This window comes from Podarcis melisellensis, assembly GCF_964234715.1.
Source record: "Podarcis melisellensis genome assembly, chromosome: 16".
NCBI classification, from domain to species: domain Eukaryota; kingdom Metazoa; phylum Chordata; class Lepidosauria; order Squamata; family Lacertidae; genus Podarcis; species Podarcis melisellensis.
The window spans coordinates 38105001-38127704 of record NC_138533.1 but is presented as its reverse complement, the minus strand read 5'-3'; the positions used below and the strand labels follow the sequence as shown (position 1 = coordinate 38127704).

Sequence of the window (22704 nt, the reverse complement as noted above, 5' to 3'; positions counted from 1 at the left end):
AAGCAATACCAAACTAAATTTTAGGACCATGTAAATGAATCTTGGGCTAATGTGCTCCTTCCTACTAATCCTAAGTTTAGAGAAAACCATATTTTGCTGTTTGGTCCAGAGCAATCAAACCATGGTTTTCCAGGTACAAGCCACAGTTTGGCCATTTGAATGAAACAGCAAGCATTGTAAGCTGAGACGGTTCCCGCAGCTCAGCGGACCTCCCTCGCCTACGAAGTCCTCAGTGGGAGCTGCTGTCTAGCAGGCAGAGGCCAATGAGCAGCATCTAGGAAGATTGGCAGCAGTTCTCCAGAGTTTCAGATAGGGACTCTTTCCTAGCCCTACCTAGTTCAAAAGCAACCCAGTACAAGTAGATAAATAGGTACCACTGCAGCAGGAAGGTAAACGGCGTTTCCATGCACTCTGGTTTCCATCACGGTGTTCCACTGCGCCAGTAGCGGTTTAGTCCTGCTGGCCACACCACAGGAACACCATGTTACTTCTGTTCCCAATACAAGACTTAAATGTGATTTTTACTGCCAGGTTCTTTTGTAGACTAAATTTGTGGGGAACAGACCGGGGGTAGAAGTGACTTTAGTTACTGGATAAACATGACTTTATTTTGAGATAATTTTAGGAGTAATGAATGGGGGTAACCAAAGCGCCATTGAATTGTCTTGGAGTAGGATGATCTGTTGAGAAATTAACTGAACTGAAGAGGAATTGGTTTGGGATGATCTGGTATGGGGTGCAAGCAAATATAAATTCTACTATGGGGTAATTTTGAATGGGGAATTAGGTGGTTTGCCTTCTGTCAGAGTCAGATTCTAAATTTGCCTGTATACATATTAATTGGCAAATGCATTTTTTTTGCAAATTTGTGACTATGGAATCATGCCACAAATCTTTTAAATACCAAGCTATGCCTCCGGCCTTCAGCAAACAGGTAGTGGGCACTCAAGAGCTAGCAGCTGAAAAAAGTATTTTGCTTATGCATCTCACCATTATTGTTTATATACAAGGTTCTTGTTCATTTTAAGATTTTCCTTAACAATTAATGCCTCTTCTTCCTGCTGCTCAGCTACAGACATACAGTATTGAGGGATTGGGGATAATATTGCGCTCTTTCCTCTCATTCCATTTTTCATCTGCTGATGCAGACCTGCCTTATATTGCGTTTCCAAGAGTCTTTCAAAACCATTAGTGAGTCTCCTCAAAATTACTTTCCCCAAATGCTTTTCAGATGGCCTTGGTTTCCTACTTTAAGTGCACCTGTACTGTATGTTGTAACAATAATATATATAAAAAAAATGAAAGCAGCAAAATTAAATTAATGATGTGGATCTTGAAGTCCACAGAGACTGTCCAAATGGCTCGTTCAGGAAATTTATTTTCCTGAAAGCATCTGTGTGCTGGAAGAAAGTGAACAGATCATTTCTTTTATTTCTTTATTCTTAATAAGAATTTATTTAATCAAACAGCTTCCAGATGACTTAAAATGATGAATGCACACTTTTCAGGTTCTCCTTGCCTTAACAGAATTTAAAGAGTGGAATGCAAGAGGCGGGGAAATAGATGAGTGTCATTTTGTTTGAACCCGATGGGCATGGGAGACGGAGGACCTCTCCTCTGAAATACCCATCACCATCAGGAATTAATTTATACACCACATAATGGTACTGGAGCCCAGTACTTGGAAGCCATCCCTTCTGCCGGGAAGCACTGACCCTTCAACACTGGTTGTCCAACTCAATCTTGTAGGCTGCTTCAGAAAAACTGTTTCATTCCAAAGCAAAGACCTGAAGCTCTGAAAGGCGGCCAGTGGAGGTGAACCTGCATCCTGTGACAGCTGACTCAACTTCTTCATTTTTGTGTTCGTTTCGATGCCAAGAGTTCCCTTACAAATTAACCCTAACCCTTATTAACACTGGGGGGGGGGGGGATTTTGAAACCGTAATGAGGTAGAAGGAAGTCAACAACACGATAAATTGAAAAAGGATTCAACCCAAAACGAAACTTACAATGTATAAAAAACACTAACATTGGTTTGAACTATATTAAGTATTACTTATCAATAAATATAATTTTGAAACATTCTTGTTCACCCAAGAATCAACATCATCATCATCATCATTATTATTATTTTACTATCTTCATTTATTTCTCGCCCTTCACCCTAAGGGTCTCAGTGTGGGTTTCAGCAACGTTAAAAACTGTTTAAAAACTTACAAAAAAATACAACCACAAAAATAGGGTGGGCCCTAAAAATATATATCTCACGTGGCAAAGATCAGGGTAAAGAGGTGTGTCTTCAGCTGTATCATGAAGTTACCAGATGGGCAACTCTCTGGTAGGCAGAGGATTCCCAGTTTAGGTGCTGCCACAAAGAAGACTTTCCTCCAGATCACCCCCCCCAAAAAAAAACCTTCTGAGGAAGGAAGAACTACCACGAGGGGCCCTCTTTGTCGATTTGAACACCCAAGAGAGTCTGTAGGGAAAGAGGCAGTCTCTCTCATGAGTTCGTGTTCTTGGCAATATTGAAATTATTAGCTGTGAGGATATGCGACTCTTTTTAAACATTTCTTATATCCTTAATGTGTTAAACATATTGCTAATGTTTTTTTCAAATGTTTTTGATCTTTTTGTTTATTGATTTGATTGTGTGGTTTTTGCTGCTTGGTGGTTTGCTACCTTAGGCTCTTTTGGGGAGAAGGGCAGGATAGAAATTTAAAAAATAAAAATAAAATACCAGCTCCATACTTCTGGCACCTTCTGGAGCCCTGATAGAGTTTGCCATGGCACTGAGACCTGCCCTGGACCCTCTGTGCAAGGTCGCCGGGTCGAAGCTGCCATTTGAATTTTCCACACTCCTACCTGTGCATTCTTGTTCCGAGGCATCGTGAGAAAACATGGCAGCTCAGGCCCAGGTCTGTGGCATGAATGGCAAAGCTGCCAGATAAGCCCACTTGGACACAGCAGTGCGTGAAGAGAGGTAGAAGAGGAAGCCGCTTAGACAGCACTTTATTCCATTTTCATGATGCTTCCTTACATTATAATTTTCATGCTTTATGTGATCTTTCACACAACACAAGAAGCTCTGGTAATCTAGTGCAAGTTTAGCATTCATGGTCACACTGACTGCTTCAGGGGGGAAATCTGTATACCACCCCACCACATGCCCCCCCCAAAAAATCACAGGGTGGTACTCCAGTATACAGCTCCTTCCTGCCATTTTCATGCGTGAATAATGGGGGAACAGAACCGCACGTGGGCATAAAGGGTTTGGGAGGGTGACATGCCTAGTGACATCTGCTGTGGTGTCACACCACACCCACTGGCCTGGGTGAAATTCAGCATGCCAAGGCAGTATAGCGAGCAAAAGGGCATGGTTCCATAGCAGCAGTGTAAAAGGAAGTATTATAACCAGGACAACTAACACAACAATCCCAACATCTGACTGTACCCCCAAAAGAAAACTACCAGCCAAGATAAAACCCCCAAACTATTGGTAACTGGGAGCTCCATGTTCCTGTTCCCTCAACCAATATCGACATAGTGCCCAACTGAAGATATCTCTGCATTTCAAACTAGTTTTTAAAACTGGCTTAGCTGGAAAGGCTTCATGGCTGTTCCCAGAGGAACACTGGGAACTATAGATTTATTTATTGCTTGGGGTCTTGCGAATTCTCTGTTCATCATCTTTGCTTCCTTCAGAGGGGTTCAATTCTAAGGAATCAGGATTAGGGGAGGGTGGAGAAAGCCCAGACATTTAAACTACAGTCTGCTTGAAGCACCATTTAGAGACATATCCTAATCCTATCCCTGGTTAGAAACTAACTTTAAAATGTCAAAGTGTTCCCCTCCCCAAAAAAACATTTTCTCATTTTAAAAGCAGTTGCTCTACCTTTCCTCCTTGCAACAAAATAGCTTATTTTCACCAATCATTCCCACTATTTTGAATTTTTGTTTATTTGCTATATAGCCATCAGGGGTCAAACTGTTTCCGAAACCTGAAGGTAATCAATCCAAGCTTCTCCCATTTCCAGGAACCAAAAAAGGAGAAATTTCTTTGAACTACAGATGCCACATTAAGAAGTAAGCAAGAATGGCTTTGAGAGTTTCTATAGAAACAAAAGTTTGTTTTACTTACTTATTACACAGCTTACAGTTAAAAAAATACTCCAAGCGGTTCACATGAAAACAATAAAAGTACTACTCTCAGTAAAACGTTGACAAGCTGGAAGGTGTGCAGAGGAGGGCAACCAAGCTGATTAAGGCTCTGGAAATCAAGCCTTATGAGGAATGGTTGAAGGCACTGTGTATGTTTAGCCTAATAAAGAGGAGATATGATAGCTATCTTCAAATATTTCAAGGGCCTTCACATGGAAGATGGAGCAAACTTGTTTTCTCCTGCTCTGGAGGATATGAATCTTACAAGAAAGGAGATTCTGACTAAATATACTGAAAAACATTCCAACAGTAAGAGCTGTTGGACAGTGGAACGGTCTCCCTCAGGAGGTTGTGAATCCTCCTTCCTTGGAGGTTTTCAAGCAGAGATTGGATGGCCATCTGTCATGGAGTCTTTAGCTGAGATTCCTGCATTGCAGGGGGTTGGACTAGATGACCCTTGGATCCCTTCCAACTCTACCCTTCTATGATTCTATGATTCTTTAAAAAGATATAAAAAGAAGGCAACTGGTTCAGCAGCTAATGGGCAACCAGTGCAGATCTTTCTACACTGACTAATATGTTTGACTAAGGTCATCCACCAGGGCAAACAAGCCAGATACTGTCTCAAAACTAGGTCTATCAGTTTAATCCTAGAGCATATGCAGTTGAACTGCTCCCATCTTCTCAATCCTCCTGCCCTCAAAGCCAGTGGCCAGGCATTAGTCAATATAAAACCTCTGGGTTCAGGACGATGGTTTTTCCCAAGAGTGGCTACATCACCGTATCCTTCAAGGCACCTGGGATCACATAACAAAGCATTCACCTCACTCTGGCTCCATCCAATCAACCTTTCATGGCTGATTCAAATCAGCCAGGGTGGGCCTGGGTCGCCATTTCTCCCGTTTGGTCAACAATCGAGGACTACAGGGCAGACTTCTTTAGCTCATGCTGATAATAATCTTCTGTAATCTTTTTTTAAATTTCCAAAGATATTCTGATTTTTATTAAGGAGAAGGATTGCATTCTGGAGGAATTACAATAACAGTTTGGTTTTTCTCCCAAAATTATTTCCCCCACTCCCTGAAAAATCTGTGGGCTAACAGGATCCTGGACAGGATCAAAGTTAGCTCACCTGTGGCCAACCAGAAGTTGTCAGACTACAATGCCTGTTGTCCCTGATCACTGCCCATGCAACAACTCAATCTGGATGCTACTAAAACATGAATGATTATAAGTAGGCCTGTAATTGACAAGGAGACCCCAAAAATTATTTTGTAATTTAGAAAACTATCCTTTTCATTTGCAGACAACTGAAGTACCACAACTTAGCTTGTTGCTGGCAGGCTCAATTAGAAGAAAATGATGTGCCCTAGCAACTTTGTAGACTTATGTACTTCTCAAATTCAACTGGTTGTTTTATTTAAAACAAAATTTTCACAAACTTTATGACTCTGTAGCTATTGTTTTTTAAAAGCCCTATAAGGGTAGAACCATCCCAGCGCTAATTTTCCACAATACTGAGAGACATTTTTCCTTCACAACAACCAAAAACTGTTTTGTTTACATTCCTCCCCCCCCCCTTTCTTGGAGACGCCACATCACAAGAGCGGCAGGACGTGTGACCCGGCCAAGATATTATTTACAACACAGCAAACCGCAAGGGAAGGAGCTGTCCAAGTTTTCCTGCTGGATCAGGAATAGCAAGAGAGAACGTGCTCTTACATCCGGAGGCCGTGATATTTTACACATTGCTGGGAGGGGGGATGGAGGGGCACTCCGTGGTGATGTCAGAGCCCAGGGCTCTCTTCTGCTCAGTTACATAACCCTTATGAGAGTGACTTTGGAGTTTATGCTTTTCACAAAAGCCCTTTTTAGGACAATGCCTGGAACTTCCCAAAGAGTTGTCAGAATTGTGTTGCTTACCTCAAAGGCTAGTGAAGGTATCGGTAGCTTTCTGGGTAATCGGGGGTGCATCAATAGGAGTATAGCATTAGATCAAGGGAAGTAATAGTGCCACTGTATTCTGCTCTGGTCAGACCTCACCTGGAGTACTGTGTCCAGTTCTGGGCACCACAGTTCAAGAAGGACACTGACAAACTGGAACGTGTCCAGAGGAGGGCAACCAAAATGGTCAAAGGCCTGGAAACAATGCCTTATGAGGAACGGCTAAGGGCGCTGGGCATGTTTAGCCTGGAGAAGAGGAGGTTAAGGGGTGATATGATAGCCATGTTCAAATATATAAAAGGATGTCACATAGAGGAGGGAGAAAGGTTGTTTTCTGCTGCTCCAGAGAAGCAGACACGGAGCAATGGTTCCAAACTACAAGAAAGAAGATTCCACCTAAACATTAGGAAGAACTTCCTGACAGCAAGAGCTGTTTGACAGTGGAATTTGCTGCCAAGGAGTGTGGTCGAGTCTCCTTCTTTGGAGGTCTTTAAGCAGAGGCTTGACAACCATATGTCAGGAGTGCTCTGATGGTGTTTCCTGCTTGGCAGGGGGTTGGACTCGATGGCCCTTGTGGTCTCTTCCAACTTTATGATTCTATGATTTCTGTTTCCAGGTGATTCAAAAAGACACATGTCAATGCTCTTGGTAAGTGAGATTTGAGTGCAGCTGGCTTTTATTGTCAGGCAGAGGACCAGAGTGAAGGCATCCACATTCTGGTCCACCACCTAAGTTGCACCTCCCTTGCCTGCCCCTGAGTGGGCAGTTCAGATTTTGGTGTTGGTGGCCTATCCCACCATCCACAGTGGTCAGCCAGGGGAGGACCCAAGGGCCGGCCATGACGGGGAGCCTTTTGGCCCCCGGGGAAAGAGGGAAAGCCCATAACAGGCCACAACCACCATCCACCCTGGAGTCATTACATACCTAAGAGAATGTAGTTATGAACTACCAATTCAGTGAGTCAGACAGCCACAAGTACCAGTATGACACTTTCCAAACCAGCAGAGTCAGATTGTTGACCTCAAAGTCTCTTGCCAAATCTGTGTGAATGGGTAATCTGCTGATATCCTCCCTAATGCTTATATATAAACCAGAAGGTTAAAAAAAGGCACGGCTTGCCTAATGTGCATGTGAGATGCAATTTAGAGTTGGATAAGGTTCAGAAAAGGGCAACTGAAATGATCAGGGGAATGGAGTGGCTCTCCTATAATATTAATATTTTACTGAAATAATTTAAATTATAAAGAAATAAAGGGGAGAAAGGGGGAAGTGAGAAAAAAAGAAGGGGTGTGTGTGTGTGTGTGTGCGCGCACACACACACACACACATACACACACACAAACACACACACACACACACACAATGTAATATCTTCCCATACATTCTAATATGAATTGATACAGTGTTATTAACCTAATATGTATGTAAAGGTAAAGGGTAAAGGGACCCCTGACCATTAGGTCCAGTCGTGACCGACTCTGGGGTTGCGGTGCTCATCTTGCTTTATTGGCCAAGGGAGCTGGCATACAACTTCCAGGTCATGTGGCCAGCATGACTAAGCCACTTCTGGTGAACCAGAATAGCACACAGAAACGCCGTTTACCTTCCTGCCAGAGTGGTACCTCTTTATCTACTTGCACTTTGACGTGCTTTCGAGCTGCTTAGCTTGGCAGGAGCAGGGACCGAGCAACGGGAGCTCACCCCGTCGCGGGGATTTGAACCGCCGACCTTCTGATCGGCAAGTCCTAGGCTCTGTGGTTTAACCCACAGCGCCACCCGCGTCCCAATATGTATGTAGATAGATATTAATATCCTACTACTTTCTGTTTAAACTCATTGCAAATGTTGTCATATTTATCCAAACAAAGTCTACATCTGTAAGCGGTCCATTCCTAAGTTGCAAGTGTTGTCATATTGTCGATCCATTGATTAAAGGGTATCCTATCTTTATTCTTCCAGTTCATCAGTATCAGTCTCTTGGCCACCATTAGGGCACATAGATAAGTGCCAATTTTGATGGATGGCTGTGTTTTGGTTCTCATATTATTGCAGAAAGGGCCAATTTGATAAATTCAGCTTTCAAAGAAAACTGAATCAAATTTATCCCCATCTCTAATCATTGTGAGCCACTGAATCCTGTCATGACCATCTTTTGCAAAATCACCAGAACTTCTCACAGCATAAAAATCTGATTGGGAAATGGAGCTTCAAGGTTTAGAAGAAGAAGGAAACAGATCCTTTGGGAATCTTCTTCTTAGCACTAGCCCAGACGGGGCAAAATGCTTTTTCTAATGTTTAGTTGTATAACCATTTCTATAGTGCATTTGTTCTCTCCTATGGACAACCCACTACAAGCATGGCAGACATTTCAGGCGTCTGCTTTCAAAGACAGAAGAGAATCCCAGATTAAAAGCAAAAGAATAAATTTAAAACCAGCCAAGTTAGTTGGAGCCTTCTCTTGATAACAGGAAGTGCGCAGTCAGACAACCCTGCGCTGGGAGCCCACAGGCATCAACCCACTCTTTCCTCCTTAGTTCTACCCATGAGGTGCCTGAATCATGTGCAGAGCTAGGAGTTTTCACTAGAAAGGAGAGAGATAAGGAAGCAACCCCAAACTAACCACATTCGGGAGATATATTTAGACCTACAGTACTTCACATGTTGCTGGAATGGTAGAAAGAGCCACTTCGTCACAGACAGACAAGTTCCACAGAGTTCAGACATTTGTAGAGAGGTTCAGACAAACTGAGAGACTCCTTCTGCCCTGGGTGCTGCTGCCCTCCAGCAGAGGGGTAACTTGGAGGTGGCAAGGAATTGTGCCGTCCATCCGCCCTGAGGTTTCCTTTCTATGGGTGTTACGGGGTTTCTGTGGGGCTGGGCCATGGAGAAGTGCCTGCCAAGGCTCTCTGGGACTGTATGAATGCTGGACCTTGTAAGAAGGAATGGATTGTGTAAGTAATTCCATCCCATTTCAGTCTCAAAGGCACTCAGTTTTATGTCCTTTCCGTCCAAAACTATCCTCTGCAATTTTTTGGGAAGACGCACCTGAAAAGTCTACATTTGAATTGTACATGTATTTTATGTAAATGCACATGTTGAGAACATGGAACACGCCCCAAAATAAACATCTTTCATGTATAATACATATATATGTGCAGACTTCTTGTGCACCGAAGCTGCACCACAAAACCCAAAGAAGTTTGCAGTGCAGAGGTAGTTGCTGTGTTGCGATTTGCAGGTTTGGGGGGCATCTGATTGAATCAGCCTGCTGTGAAAAGCAGATCAAATTCCTCCTCCCTCTCTCCCTCCTTAGGAAGTGTTGCTAGAACCTTCTAGCCCTTCTATTATTCCCAGTGAAATCTCAGAAGCCCTGGAGTGGCAGAGGAGGTTAGGGAAGATGGATGGATAGGAATTCCTGCATAAAGGTAACTAACTATGTGTTGTATAGATCATTGTCCCTTGCCACAATTAGCAGAAGCAAAACAAGATATACAAATAACATTTTCATGATTTATATGGATTGCATTTATTTAAATGTATTTTCTTATTCTGTTTTTTGGTCTCTTTTCTCACAGAGCAACCCAAAGTGACTCACACTGAAACCAAATTAAGAACATCCAATGAAGTTCTAAAAACACAGCTGAACAGATCAGGACTTACAGACAGTGGCGTAGCGTGGGGGGTGCAGGGGGGCCGGCCGCACCGGGCGCAACATCTGGGGGTTAGGGTTAGGGGGTGCAAATCCACGGGTTAGGGGGTGCAAATTACTTGCCTTGCCCCGGGTGCTGACAACCCACGCTACGCCACTGCTTACAGATCCTATCACACTAAACAAGGCCCCAATGTCACCTTTCAAATTAAGGTCTAAAAGTCCCAACAGAAAGAAAATCCTTTGCCTGGAACCTAAAAACAGCACCAGGCTTGCCTCCCTGGAAATAACATTCAACAAGCATGGCCCACTACTGAAAAGGCCCCATCTCAGTTGCATAATTCCACCTTTTTCCGCACTATACACAGCAGAATACTGTTTTCATACATGCAAGTCTGTCCATATGCTGCAATTCATGAGTGGAGGATCCAAAATGCGTTCCCAGAACAGTTTCATGATGTAAAAGCTTTCGTTTTCATTCTTTTAAAAAAAAAACGTTTCCCGCCCTTATGACTGTAAAGATATGAAAGTAGGTGGCCAATGCCTGCTGAGGTCTCAAAAGCCAGAAAGGTAGCCAAATGATCAGGGGGAGGGCCAACAAAAAATCTTTGTCACAATCTGTCCTGAACTGCAAGCAGCAAAAGCTGAATAAATGACACAAGGAGAAATTGTAAGTATTTTGTTTACCTTACCTGATTGATGCAGTCACAAAGTTCGTATATCCCTGTAGCTGGGTACAGAAAGTAACCCCCCCCCCCCGCACAAACAATATGCATCCAGAAATACAGCCTTGCTAGAATTTGGAGGGAGAGGGAAACAAAGGAATCAGATGGCAGAGGGTGTACATCTTCTCTCTCTTGAGGTACGGCCACAGAACTTACCTCGGGGGCACAAGACAACCACCTGATGTGTCCGTATGCTGGAGGAGCTCAGGGCAGCTTTGGCAGTGGAGGATGTCAGCACCAGTCCCTGAGCATCAATCTCCTAGAGGGAAGCCAAAGCGACATGGGCTTAACAAGCAAGCAGGAGGGAAATCAGGAGCAGGCAGCAAATGCATTGGCTAATCACCCCTGTGCAAACAAGCAGGAGGCTGCTAGGGAGGCTTCTGAACTCTGCATCATACAAGAGGCTGGGCAGACTTCCCCCTGGTATGTCAGAAATTCAATACGTGACAGCAGGCGGCCAAAGGAGTGCTTTGGGGATTTCGGCTCGCTCCAAGCTGTGAAACATCGTCATCGCTCTAACTCATGGAAATTTAACCGGGGAGGGGTGAGGCAAGGGACAGCAGCAGAGGGCAGTGGCCACCCTCACATGCTCCCTTCTCCCTGTCCAAGATCAACAGACAGTCTCCATCCACACAAACTTCTCCAATGCACTTCCACAGCAGAGACCATTCTAAACATGCAGCTGTTAAGTTAGATAGACTGGCTACCTCCATGCCTGGTCATTCTCCACATACCCCACCACACACACACACACACACATAGGCACCGACTCCATGGGGCCTGAGGGGGCCCGAGCCCCCTCAAAAATTCGTTTGGGGGGCTCTGCCCCCCCAATAATTTAAGAAAATTATTAGTTATATTATGCTTTGTAAAATCACAAAATTATGTTGGTATTTTTTATTTTCCTTGTTTGACGATAGTTACCTTTTAAAATACATTCAGTAATGAGTTAAAACAAAGCCACTCCCAATCTAGAGAGGGGGTGGGGTTGCGGGCTCTCGACCCATCAACAATCTCGCGGGGCGAGAAGCGGGGATTCCCCCTAGCTCATTAATATTCACCGCCCACGGCGGCAGCCAATCGGCTGCCGCAAAGGGCGGGCCCTCACAGGTTCACTTATTGTCGGGGCAGCCCAGGGCTCGCCCCTTTCGTTCCCCCAGCAGCAGCGGTTTGGAGGTCTTGGACCCCCCCAATATTTTTTATAAGTCGGTATGGGCCCCCGCCCCTCCAATATTTTTTATAAGTCGGCGCCCCTGCACACACACACACACACACACACACACACACACACACACGGTCACTAGCTTTCCAGTGCATCTATTATTTATCATTACCTCCCCTTCATCCTAAGGTCCCAGGGCAGGTTGCAACACAGTAGTAAGAGAAATTTTAAACTTACAACCCTAGAAAGTAAGGTGGGTTCCAGAAACCTGCTGCTGCTGCTGCTGCTGCTACACCAAATGGTGGTAACCAAGGCAGCCATGGAAATAAGTCCATCAAACTAAGTAGGCCGTAGTAATTTCTGCCTATCCAACTGTATGTGTTCTCTGTCTCTCAGGCTACTCGCGATTGATTTTTGTGAAGCCTCTCTGACTGGTCACCTAGATGCAACTCGTACAAGCCTGCAGTAAGAGCTGGTTTGCACATGGGCTCAGTCCCAGATGAGGGTGGGATCCTGCACCCATGCAACATCAGCCAGCCCTTCCATATGATTGCGTGGAATGTATATAAACTGGTCTGGGAGGACACCTAGCAACTGGATTTGAAACCAGTAGCATGCAACCTGATACATGAGAGATGAGACTGATACATGAGAGATGCATTTAATGTAGCAAAATTAAATTTAAGTAAAAAGATAAGTAAAAAAAAATTAAATACCAAACCCTAACATTGACATTGCCATATATGACATATTTCAGAAACAAATCAATATTGAGGCCATAAACACAGGAGTGATTGCGTGTGTGTCTGGTTTTCCCAGCTGTTTCGCTGACAATAAAACATTTTTACAGCTGGTGTAGATTGATACTGCAAGGGCTCCCATTTTACTATGGAAAATTTGAGCCCTTAGCCTCAATCCTACATGCATATATGGAGGAGCAAGTCCCACTGAACTCAGTGGGGTTTACTGCTGAGTAGAGGATTTGCATTGTTAACCTAGCACATGATAAAAGCTCTCCTGCAATTTCAAAAACTAAATCATTGCATGGTCCCCTGGCAAACAAAGAGCCCAGTGAATTGACAGGTATAAGTATATGAGTTCATCTTAAGAAAAATAACAACAACAACAATGAGAAGGAATAAAAAAGAAGGAAATCAGAAATTTAAAAACATGGAGTTATGTTTACAGCAGATTGATGAACCACCTGTTCTAGAAGGGGGGGGAAGAGATGTAGAAAGCTCATCCACACAGGCACATTGCAGTTATTTCAGACCAGTGGTGCAAATTCTGATTGTTCATATATATATATATATATATATATATATATATATATATATATATATATAACCAAAGAACCAAGTTTAAAGAAAACATACATGGAAAGACCAGGCACTTTGGTCCTTTTTTTTTACCCATGCCTGCTTGTTATTTATTGGATTTTAAGATGCTAGACGCTGCTTTATTTTAAATGAGTTCTGAGTAAATGTGCAAACTGAAAGATTTTTAAAAACCACAATGTAAACAATTCACGAGGAAGGGCTGAATGCTGATTTCTGTTTGAAAAATTGTATATTTATTTACAACAGACAGCATCTAGCATGTGCATTGCTGTTTAGAGAATGTTTGAAACATTGCAAATGCATGCTGCCTCTGTGGTTTTTCTGAAAAAGGCAAGATACGCTAGTATTATTCATTCTAGCTTCCAATGACTGGTTTTGTGACATGAGGAGGGGTAGCAGAGGCAGAAAGAGTCTGGCTTGCCTAAGTCCAAATACTATGTTCAATGCATGTCTGATACATTTGGCTAAATGTTTCAGACTGTTTTGAAAGTGAAAGAGTGATTCAATACTACAGGGTCTAAATAACAAGAACTGACTTTGGACACAGACCAGGCAAAGAGAGTTCTTGCCCCCCCCCGCCCCGCCCATGAGCGTCGTCATATTTTGCAAGTGAAAGTCAATGCAAGGGTGTTTTTCCTGTTAGCAAAGCCACTCAGATAGCACAGATGGAGTCCAGAAAGGGGGGGGGGAATATTGATAACACTTCACTGAGGGAACTGAACAATATGGTGTATAATTTGAGAAGAAAGAAACAAAAAGGTTTTGTCTGGGGAAGGGCGGTAGCTGGGAGAATTTAGTAATAAACTGATTAACATTTTATTTGAGAACTCCAGGACTGCAGACAGATAAAATGCATGTATCAAGTACTAGTGGGAAAGTGCCTGCTGTTGCTCATGAATTATAACCCCCCCAAAAAAAAAAAATCAGTGAAGTTCTGTCCACCATCTTAATTCAAAATGGTGCCCAATTTTATCCAAACACAGATGAAAGCCTGCTCCTTGATCTCAACAACCCAAATGTAAAAATTGGTTTCAATATCTGAAGATGTGTCCAAATGCGTAGAGGACAACAGCTTTCCAAAATATATACTAGACGTTAAGAGTTTGAGGGCTTTTATATTCAAAAGCAGTAGTAACTAGCTGATCAATATGAAGTCAAGCTAATCACAGGCCACAGTTGTTGTTGGGATTACAATTCTCATCCTTCCTGACTACTGGCTATGCTGACTGGGGCTGATGAGAGTTGGACACCAGCAAGGTTCTATCTTCCCTTCTCAAGAAAGGAAGATGCTGGGTTGCACAGAAGGCCACACAAAATTGGTTTAGACACAAGGGACACCACTGACATCTTGTTTCACATCATGCCTCGTCAATAAGACTTACGTTGTCCAGAAAAGTTCACTGGTTTTGGAAATTTTTGAGGGCTAACCCGTATTCTTTGCTATCTGCAATAGAAATTATATATTCTGAACTCAACAAGTAAAGAGCTGGCAAACTTCTATGTACTACAGACATTGCATAATCAAGCGCTGCAGTGAAAGTCCCAGATCTCAACAAACAGTCCTCCTTCCCAGTCCGCTCCCCTGTTTAAGACCTTTTATTTGCACCTCTGATTATTTCTGCGTTAATGTGCCAATTTTATCTCATTTGTGATAAACTCCACCTGTTTCCCAACATGTTCTGCCTCCTGCTTCTCTGGGGGGGGGGGGAGTGCTTTAATGTGTTTCCCCCTCCCCCCACATTACATTTTACTCCAAAAGAACCAAGTCCTGGCAGGGATTTAACAAATTAGTGCTGACTACTGTGCCGTTAAAGCAGACATGTAAATAACCGCCCTCCCAATCGCCTGTGGTGAGCTAAAGGAAACCAGGCATGTGCGATTTGGTAAACTAGGAGAGAATGGGCTCTTTTTCTTGCCCCTCCCTAGGTCAGAACTGTTTATGGACTCACTTGCAAGGCTGGGTTTTAAATGTGGTATAGTGGGGGATATGGAACAGTTGGCCCCCTGTTAGTGGTGGGCTACAGTGCCCATTACTCCTCACCACTGGCCACGTTGGCTGTGTCAAATGGAAGCTGGAGCCCAAGAGAGTTTGAAGGACTACAGGTTACCCACTCTTGCGCTACAGGAGAACTAATCTGCGCTACCTTGAATGGGACTTTCCAAACCAGAGAGGCATGGTGGTAGAGTGGGAGTGTTATAAATTGTGATGATTGATCAATGGCAACTTGCTCAAAAGTAATCTACGTTAAGCATGATGTGTGCGTCATGTGTAGGTAGGAGGTGACTTGAAGGAAGGGCAGGAAAGGGGTAAATAGGGCCTTGTTTTACGTGAGCGAGTGATGGGAAATCAATCAAATTTCAGCATAAATTTTAAAGAAGTGAAAAGAATCTTCCCTGGCCCTTCCTCCTTCCTTGGTTTATAGATTATTTCAAAGCCAAGCCAACTCAAGAGTTGAGAGCACCATGGGGAAAATGCCCCCGTTGCAGCAATGGTCTTTACCAACTGTCCTCTGAATAGCATCTGGTGAAGCCTCCATTTTAAATTTAACATAATGCGCTGGTGTAAAGGTAAAAGGTAAAGAACCCCTGGACAGTTCTGTCCAGTCAAAGGTGACTATGGGGTTGCGGCGCTCATCTCACTTCAGGCTGAGGGAGCCGGTGTTTGTCTGCAGATAGCTTTCCAGGTCATGTGGCTAAACTGCTTCTGGCACAACAGAACACCATGACGGAAGCCAGAGCGATTGGAAACACCACTTACCTTCCTCCTGCCACCCATTTATCTACTTGCACTGGCATGCTTTTGAACTGCTAGGTTGGCAGAAGCTGGGACAGAGCAATGGGAGCTCACCCAATCATGCATATTCGAACAGCTGACCTTCCACACTGCAAGCCCATGAGGCTTAGTGGTTTAGACGCCAGCACCACCCGCGTCCCTGTGTAACATTATGTCAGGGGGTATTGTGAGAAACTAAAACTGAACTCTCCAGAAGCAGCCACTGATTTGAACATCAGAAAAAAATAATATAGTGGTGGGCTAGTAGAGGCATGAGGGGTGGGTCCTACTGACCAAGGGCACCCCATGCTGATCCCATACTTATTTTAAAGGTTGAGATAGCATTGGATATTGTACTCCTTGCCACTAAAGAAAAGTTGCAAAGTTTGGAAACACATTGGCCAATAAACCACTGTCAGTGCACCTCAGGGATTTTCTCACTTTTTATTGCCTGTCCTCCTTTCCTTCTCAAGTTGTGGCAGTTGTTATTATTATTAATTATTATTAACAGTACGCAAATTTATAGTCTGCTTCACAACATAAAGCCACCAAAGCAATGTACACAATAAAAACAGAATAAAACACACAAACAGAAACTCTAAGAACAATAAAATCAGTTCCACAAATGCTAGAAATCAAAAAGGCATCCATACAAATTCTAAAAACAACAAAGCAATTTCATCAGATATAAAATAGATGTAACCCACAAATGACTGGGTTACACTGCAAGGAAAGCCTTCCTAAGTTAAACAATGTCTTCAGTGGGTGCCTAAACATCACCACACTAGGCACTGGTCTCATTTCGGCTGGTAACTGATTCCAGAGAGCTGGAGAAGGAACTCTCAATACAGGCTAAGCTCATCTCTGGAGCATACGGTACTCTCCGCCATGCGCCATCTGAGGAGCGCAGTTGCCAGGCAGGGATACGGTGGGCGAGGCAGCCCCTTAGATACCCTGATCTCAAGTTTTTCTAGCACTTTAAGTGCTAAAAGCAAAAGCCTGAACTGTGTCCGATTGCATATTAACAGCCGAAGCAGTTTACAGATCCTTTGTCACAAACCATAAAAATAACACTTTCCTACCTCTACTGAAATCAGCTATGTGCTTCCATTCCTTTCGCGGTCGTGCACCCAGGCAACACAGGAAGCTCCCCAATGCCAGATCAGATCAATGATCCCTCCAGTTCAGTCATCCCCACACCAAGTGTCAAAGCAGCTCTCCAGGGTTTCAGACAAAGGTATTAATTCCCCTGTTCTATCTGAAGACGCCAGGGATTCTGCATGCAGAGCATGTGCTCGGCCACTTCACGGCGGCTCCTCTTCAAGTTCTCAGTGGATTGTGCCCGGTGACACTTCACATTTGTAGAGATCTCTGTTGGCTCTTTAGATTCACCAACAGCTTGCAGAAAAGGTTTTAATCTTTTCAACTGTATACTAAAAATTCCTGTGCTGAAGTGATGCACTTCTATTCCATTACCCTTACACAACATTGCTTTGTTTATTCAGAGCCAGTCTGAAAGAACATTCAGCTAAGAACATTCAACCAGGCCGGGCTCAGACCAAGTCTCCTGCCAACCTCCAATTCTACCATTTTGAAATGAAGTAGAGATTCTAATGAAGTGGGTTAATGGATTAAAGTCAGGTATAGGTGAATCTGGAAGTTTTGGTTTCTCTCAGTTTCTCAATCTTAAATTCAGTTTTCTAGGTTTCCATATCAGTTTATTTTTTAAAGTCCTCAGAACATTTATTAGCATTTTAGGGTGAATTTCTCCTAAAACACCGATTTTGTATGCAGTTTTAGTTTACATGCACATTTTTGCAAAGTGATTTTCCCTAATATAACACGTTTTGCATGCCATATTCACTAATATGTGCATCTATATGCACACCTCATTATAGGATTTTTAAAAGTTATGAACACATAACTTGACGGGAGCACTCTGTTGTAAAATTCACAAGATTGTGAATTTTGAAAGATGGCAGTTTCAGTTCACACACTGTTTTGGAAAATATGAATTAGGTAGGTTCACTTTTAAATGCAAAGTGAATTGAGGAGTAGAGGAACCAAGAGTGGCAGTCATGAGATGTGGGAGCACCACTTTGGGAAGAAAAACACAACTTTTAATGCAAAATGATTTCCTGTACTGAATATGCACAAACTATTGAGCATGGCTTCCAACCACCAGTTGGAACACTGTGGAATGACACTTTCATCTGACGACCATACATGCAATGAACCACAACGGGGTGCTTTCAGGTTATATTTTCACCTCTTTTTGTGATGGCTCTGTACTCCAATTTGTTGTTACTGTTGATATTATTCTCTTTCCTTTTTTAAGATATCTAATTCATTTGCAAGTGGAAAATCAATGATTTTTTTTTAAAAAAGTGGATTAAAGTACTCTGTTGCCCTAGTGTAACAAATTCACTTTTTAATAAATGCACTTAAAATTGTAGGGTGAATTAATGATTAACAGGAAGTGTAAACACATTGCAAGCAAATCTGAAGAGATTCTCATTGTTATATAACCTCCCCATAAACAAAACAAAATTAATGCTCAGTAAAAGTTAAACATAGTCTAACCACTGTGTAAGCTCTGTACAAGCAAATCAGAATGATGGCTGAATAAATAAGTTGTCTGAAGAAGCCTTTACTCAAGACTTGGTGGCAGTCTAGAGACTTTCCAATGGTGTTCTGGAGTACTGTACCATGAGGTTCCTCAGTTTATCACAGGCTGACAAGATCAGTAGTGGTGAGACTCCAGCATTGAAGGTGGTTGGATTAATGACCCTGAGGACCCCTCCAACTCTATTCTATAATTCTATGATTCAACAACAGATTAGAGAGAGCTTGCTCACCACTACCAATCCTCCTCCACTTGGGAATTACAAGTAGGGAGCAGGGCTGGGTGATACCTGGTATTCAACATCGTGATATATCACCAGTGACGCATCACAATATACCGATATATCATGGTGCTTGAAATAAGGATGGAGCTATGTAGAGGCACTGGCTGGCTTCACAGTTTTCCCCACATCGTGATTTTTGCAGCGCCTTCTCTTGTGATTCACTGCCCCCTTCATGAGGCAGGGGAGAGCTGAGCTGGCAGAGTTAACAGCAGCTGCAGGAATCGAAAGAAGCATTGGGTGGCTTCATGGTTTTCCCCACATCATGATTTTTGCATAACACACAGAGAGACATCATGATTCACAATATATTGCCAGGTCAAAATTATGAAACCAATATCACAAAATGGACTTCAAACTGGTTTTGGATGATATACTGATATATCGCCAAGTCCTGGTGCTGGTGTTGCACTTGGGTCCTCCTTGTGGGTTCCTGTGAGCATCCGGTTGGCCTCTGTGAGAAGAGGTTGCTGGCCTGAGCCAACAGGGCTCTTATTTCTCCTCATGAAAAGCAGACCACAGAAGTGCTGAGCAATGTCCTAGTTACACTCTCTAAGCTCATGCAGGCAACAGTGTCAAATCTGCATAAAATTTGCTAATACGTACAGGTGTCTATGTATAGATGTTGAGTATGACATCAAATGTGTCAAAAGGAAACCCAAATGATTTCTCATCCAATCACTTGATTGCGGGTGAAATGGAATAGCAAAGGCCATGTATCCCACTCTGTCCCTCTTCTCAGTGGAATGAAACAGTGATGTGTCCTTGCCCCTACTCTTTTCAATTTTTACATAAATTATTTGGCAGGAAGCCTACCAGTGAAACACACTCACTACCCTAGTCTGTCAAACAAACCCATGCAGATTTTATTATATGCAGACAATGTACTACTTTTTTCTTTGACAAGTGTGGGCTTGAGGCGTTTGCTGAGAGCTTTGGAGAGTTACTGAAATAAGGAAACATTACAGATTAACTATGATAAAACTCATCCAAATCACTCAGATAATTTCTCCAATTTGAGCCCCCCTTCCCCAATTCTGATTCTCTTTAATTCATTTACCCCCAATTTATTTCCAATAGATCCAACTCAAAATCATTTCAATTCCCCTTCTATTACTCCCAGTCACTTCTAAAGCAAGTTTAATACCATTAATTCCCCCAAATCAATATTCTACTCCAGTAACTCACCCCCAGTTCAATTTCCACTGAATTCATTATCCACCCAAAATCACCCAGGGCACTTAGATATTCAACATCTGTGCCACAGCTGGGTAAAGAAGGAACAGACAGGACCCCCAGGCAGGGATGGGGGGAGTTCACATTTTAAAGCAACCTAATTCATACTTTCCAAAACAGTATGTGAATCGAAACCCAGCAATCTCTCAAAATCTGCACTTCTAATTTTATGACACAGTTCTCCAGTCAAGTAATGTGTAAAAAAATGCAGATCCTTGGGTAAAGTGTGCATATACATGTACTGCATTAGTGAAAACAATAAAAATGCATTGTTAGGGGAAACTGTTCAGCAAAAATGTGTATATTAGGTAAAACATCATACAAACATGTATATTTGATGAGTGTTCCTGATGACTTTAAAAAAAAAATCCACAAGCTGATCTGGAATTGTAGGAAACTGAACTGAAAACAGAAAAATGAGAAACCACAACTTAGAGATTCACCCAACCCCACAGTCACTGCCTTGCATACAATGGGTGCAATAAAATGCCGTCTACCAGTTCAGACTACCTGCCTGGCAATGGCTCTCCGGGGCCTCATACAGCGGCCTCCCCCTCCCCCGCAGCCCGATGCTTTTAATTGGGAGATGCCCCAGGCTGCAGAAACACTATACAATTAAAGGACGCTCCCAAAAAGAAAGAATACTGGGAACTATAGTTTGTTAAGGGAAACATAGTTTGTTAAGCCAGAAATTGAAGCTCTGTTAGGGGTTCCCAATATTATTGGGAGTGAGTGTGCTTTAAATGTATGGGGGGTGTACAGCCCCGGACTTCTTTACAGACATGCAGTTCCTCAGCACACAAGCTGATGTGGAAATATTATCTTCAACATACTGGCATAGAAATAAATGCTTCGGAAACAACATTTTGATGCTTCCATGGAACAGCAACCAATAAATGTAGCTCAACACCTCCGTCGACTAGACGGGACTTCAGAAGCAGCTGGAGGACGGTGCTAATTGATCATGGCGTGATAAACGCCAGCTCTCCTAGCATCAGCTCTGCCTTTTGTACCTTTATTGATTTTTAATTTGAACAGCCCAAGAATGCCCCTACGTGCAAGGAGACAGAACAGGATTGCCATCTTGTATATCAGGTATAAGATCTGGCCAGTGGCCCATCTAGTCAAGCATCCTGTTCTCACAGTGGCCAACCAAATGTCTGTGGGAAGCCTGCAAGCAGGATCCTAACACCTTGGCTTCTCTTCTCAGACACCCGTGTAGCTGGGAGAAGGAATACAACACCAGGGTTGTGGCTGTTGATTCAGTCTCATTGCTCCCTTTCAGTTCCACATTTTGGAGGGTCCTGGGGCAAGACCTGCCTCAGGGAGTCTACTCCCCACTGCAGCAAGTCTAGAGAGTTCTTGTCAGTGGGCAAGAGTAGCCATGTCAGTCTTTTGCAAGAAAACAAAGAGTCTTCTGGCACCTTACAGCAGGTGCAGGGAACCTATGGACATCCAGATGTTTTTGGACTACCATAATCCCTGACTACTGGCCATACCAGGGGTTGGGCGTTCAACAACATCTGGAGGGTGCCATGTTCCCCACCCCTAGGGTAAGTGAAATCCACAATTCGTGTATAATTTGGTCTAGAATTCTGGAGAACCAGAAACTCAATTTTTCCTTTCACAAAGAAGCTTTGAGTCCGTAAGTGTTGCAAAGATAAGCTTCGAAATGCAATGCTGCAGAAAAGTTAACTGATCAGAGACCTTCTTTTAAAAAAAGAAATCAATCTACATCTAGCTTGAGAAGGAAAGGAAGATCAGCAGTTAAGTTACCTTTTAAAGTAAACATGCACTTACACAAAGGACAAAGCTGGATTGGGCTGACATAGCCCCCTAAAACCTTTCGGATAAAAGCAGTGGCTCTGTAAGCAAAGCAATAAAAGAACGATTCAGGCACAGGAACGTGTGGCATTAAGGAACCGGGAACAAAGCTCTCTTAAAGGCAGGCTACACGACTTGCAGCAGAGAGCATGGCACTGCTGCTATTTTTAAGAACCACGCCTACAGTATGCGACGGCTCCACAAAGCAAAACAACTACATTTAAAAATAATACACTTTGAAAAATCAAAAACAACTGCGGAACACGCTCCAGCCGCTGCATTGCCTAAAATGAATAAAGGGTTTGTGCTGGGCAGACAGATTTCCCCCATGTTCGAGCTTAAGGATCTGGAATCCTGTTCACGGAAAGGAGAAGAAGAAAAGGCCTGAAAATAGAGAATGATTACCGTACATTACACACCTGAAATAAATTATGCCAGGGTGAAGCTTGGCATGTGCCTATCAGCAACTCACATTTGAGATGAAAGAAGTATACTGGTCCTCAGGATCAGCCAGCTGACTCACATAAGTAAAGGTAAAGGTACCCCTGCCCGTACGGGCCAGTCTTGACAGACTCTAGGGTTGTGCGCTCATCTCACTTAAGAGGCCAGGAGCCAGCGCTGTCCGGAGACACTTCCAGGTCATGTGGCCAGCGTGACGAAGCTGCTCTGGCGAACCGGCACCAGAGCAGCACACGGAAATGCCGTTTTCCTTCCCGCTATAAAGCGGTACCTATTTATCTACTTGCACTTAAGGGTGCTTTCGAACTGCTAGATGGGCAGGAGCTGGGACTGAACGACAGGAGCTGACCCCGCCGCGGGGATTCGAACCGCCGACCATGCGATCGGCAAGTCCTAGGCGCTGAGGTTTTACCCACAGCGCCACCCGCGTCCCTATCTGACTCACATACATTGAGGTAAAGATGTTTGGCCGTTTAAAGTGGTATGACACTGCTTTAGGGTGTAGATGAGGCCTACTGTAGGTACATG

General features: G+C 43.3%; 1 protein-coding gene across 7 annotated transcripts in view; it reads right to left on the bottom strand.

The window, feature by feature from the left end:
* PITPNM2 (phosphatidylinositol transfer protein membrane associated 2) overlaps nucleotides 1–16994 on the bottom strand; it is a 176416-nt gene extending 159422 nt beyond the window's left edge. For 2 of the 7 annotated variants that reach the window (XM_081893195.1, XM_081893198.1), the window contains exon 1: nucleotides 10633–10770. The gene's annotated coding sequence lies outside the window, so the exon portion shown is untranslated. Of the gene's footprint in view, nucleotides 1–10632; nucleotides 10771–16833 lie in introns of those variants that run through there. The other 5 variants (XM_081893196.1, XM_081893199.1, XM_081893201.1 and 2 more) reach the window with 5 other exon arrangements.
* Between the last annotated feature and the right edge of the window lie 5710 nt (nucleotides 16995–22704).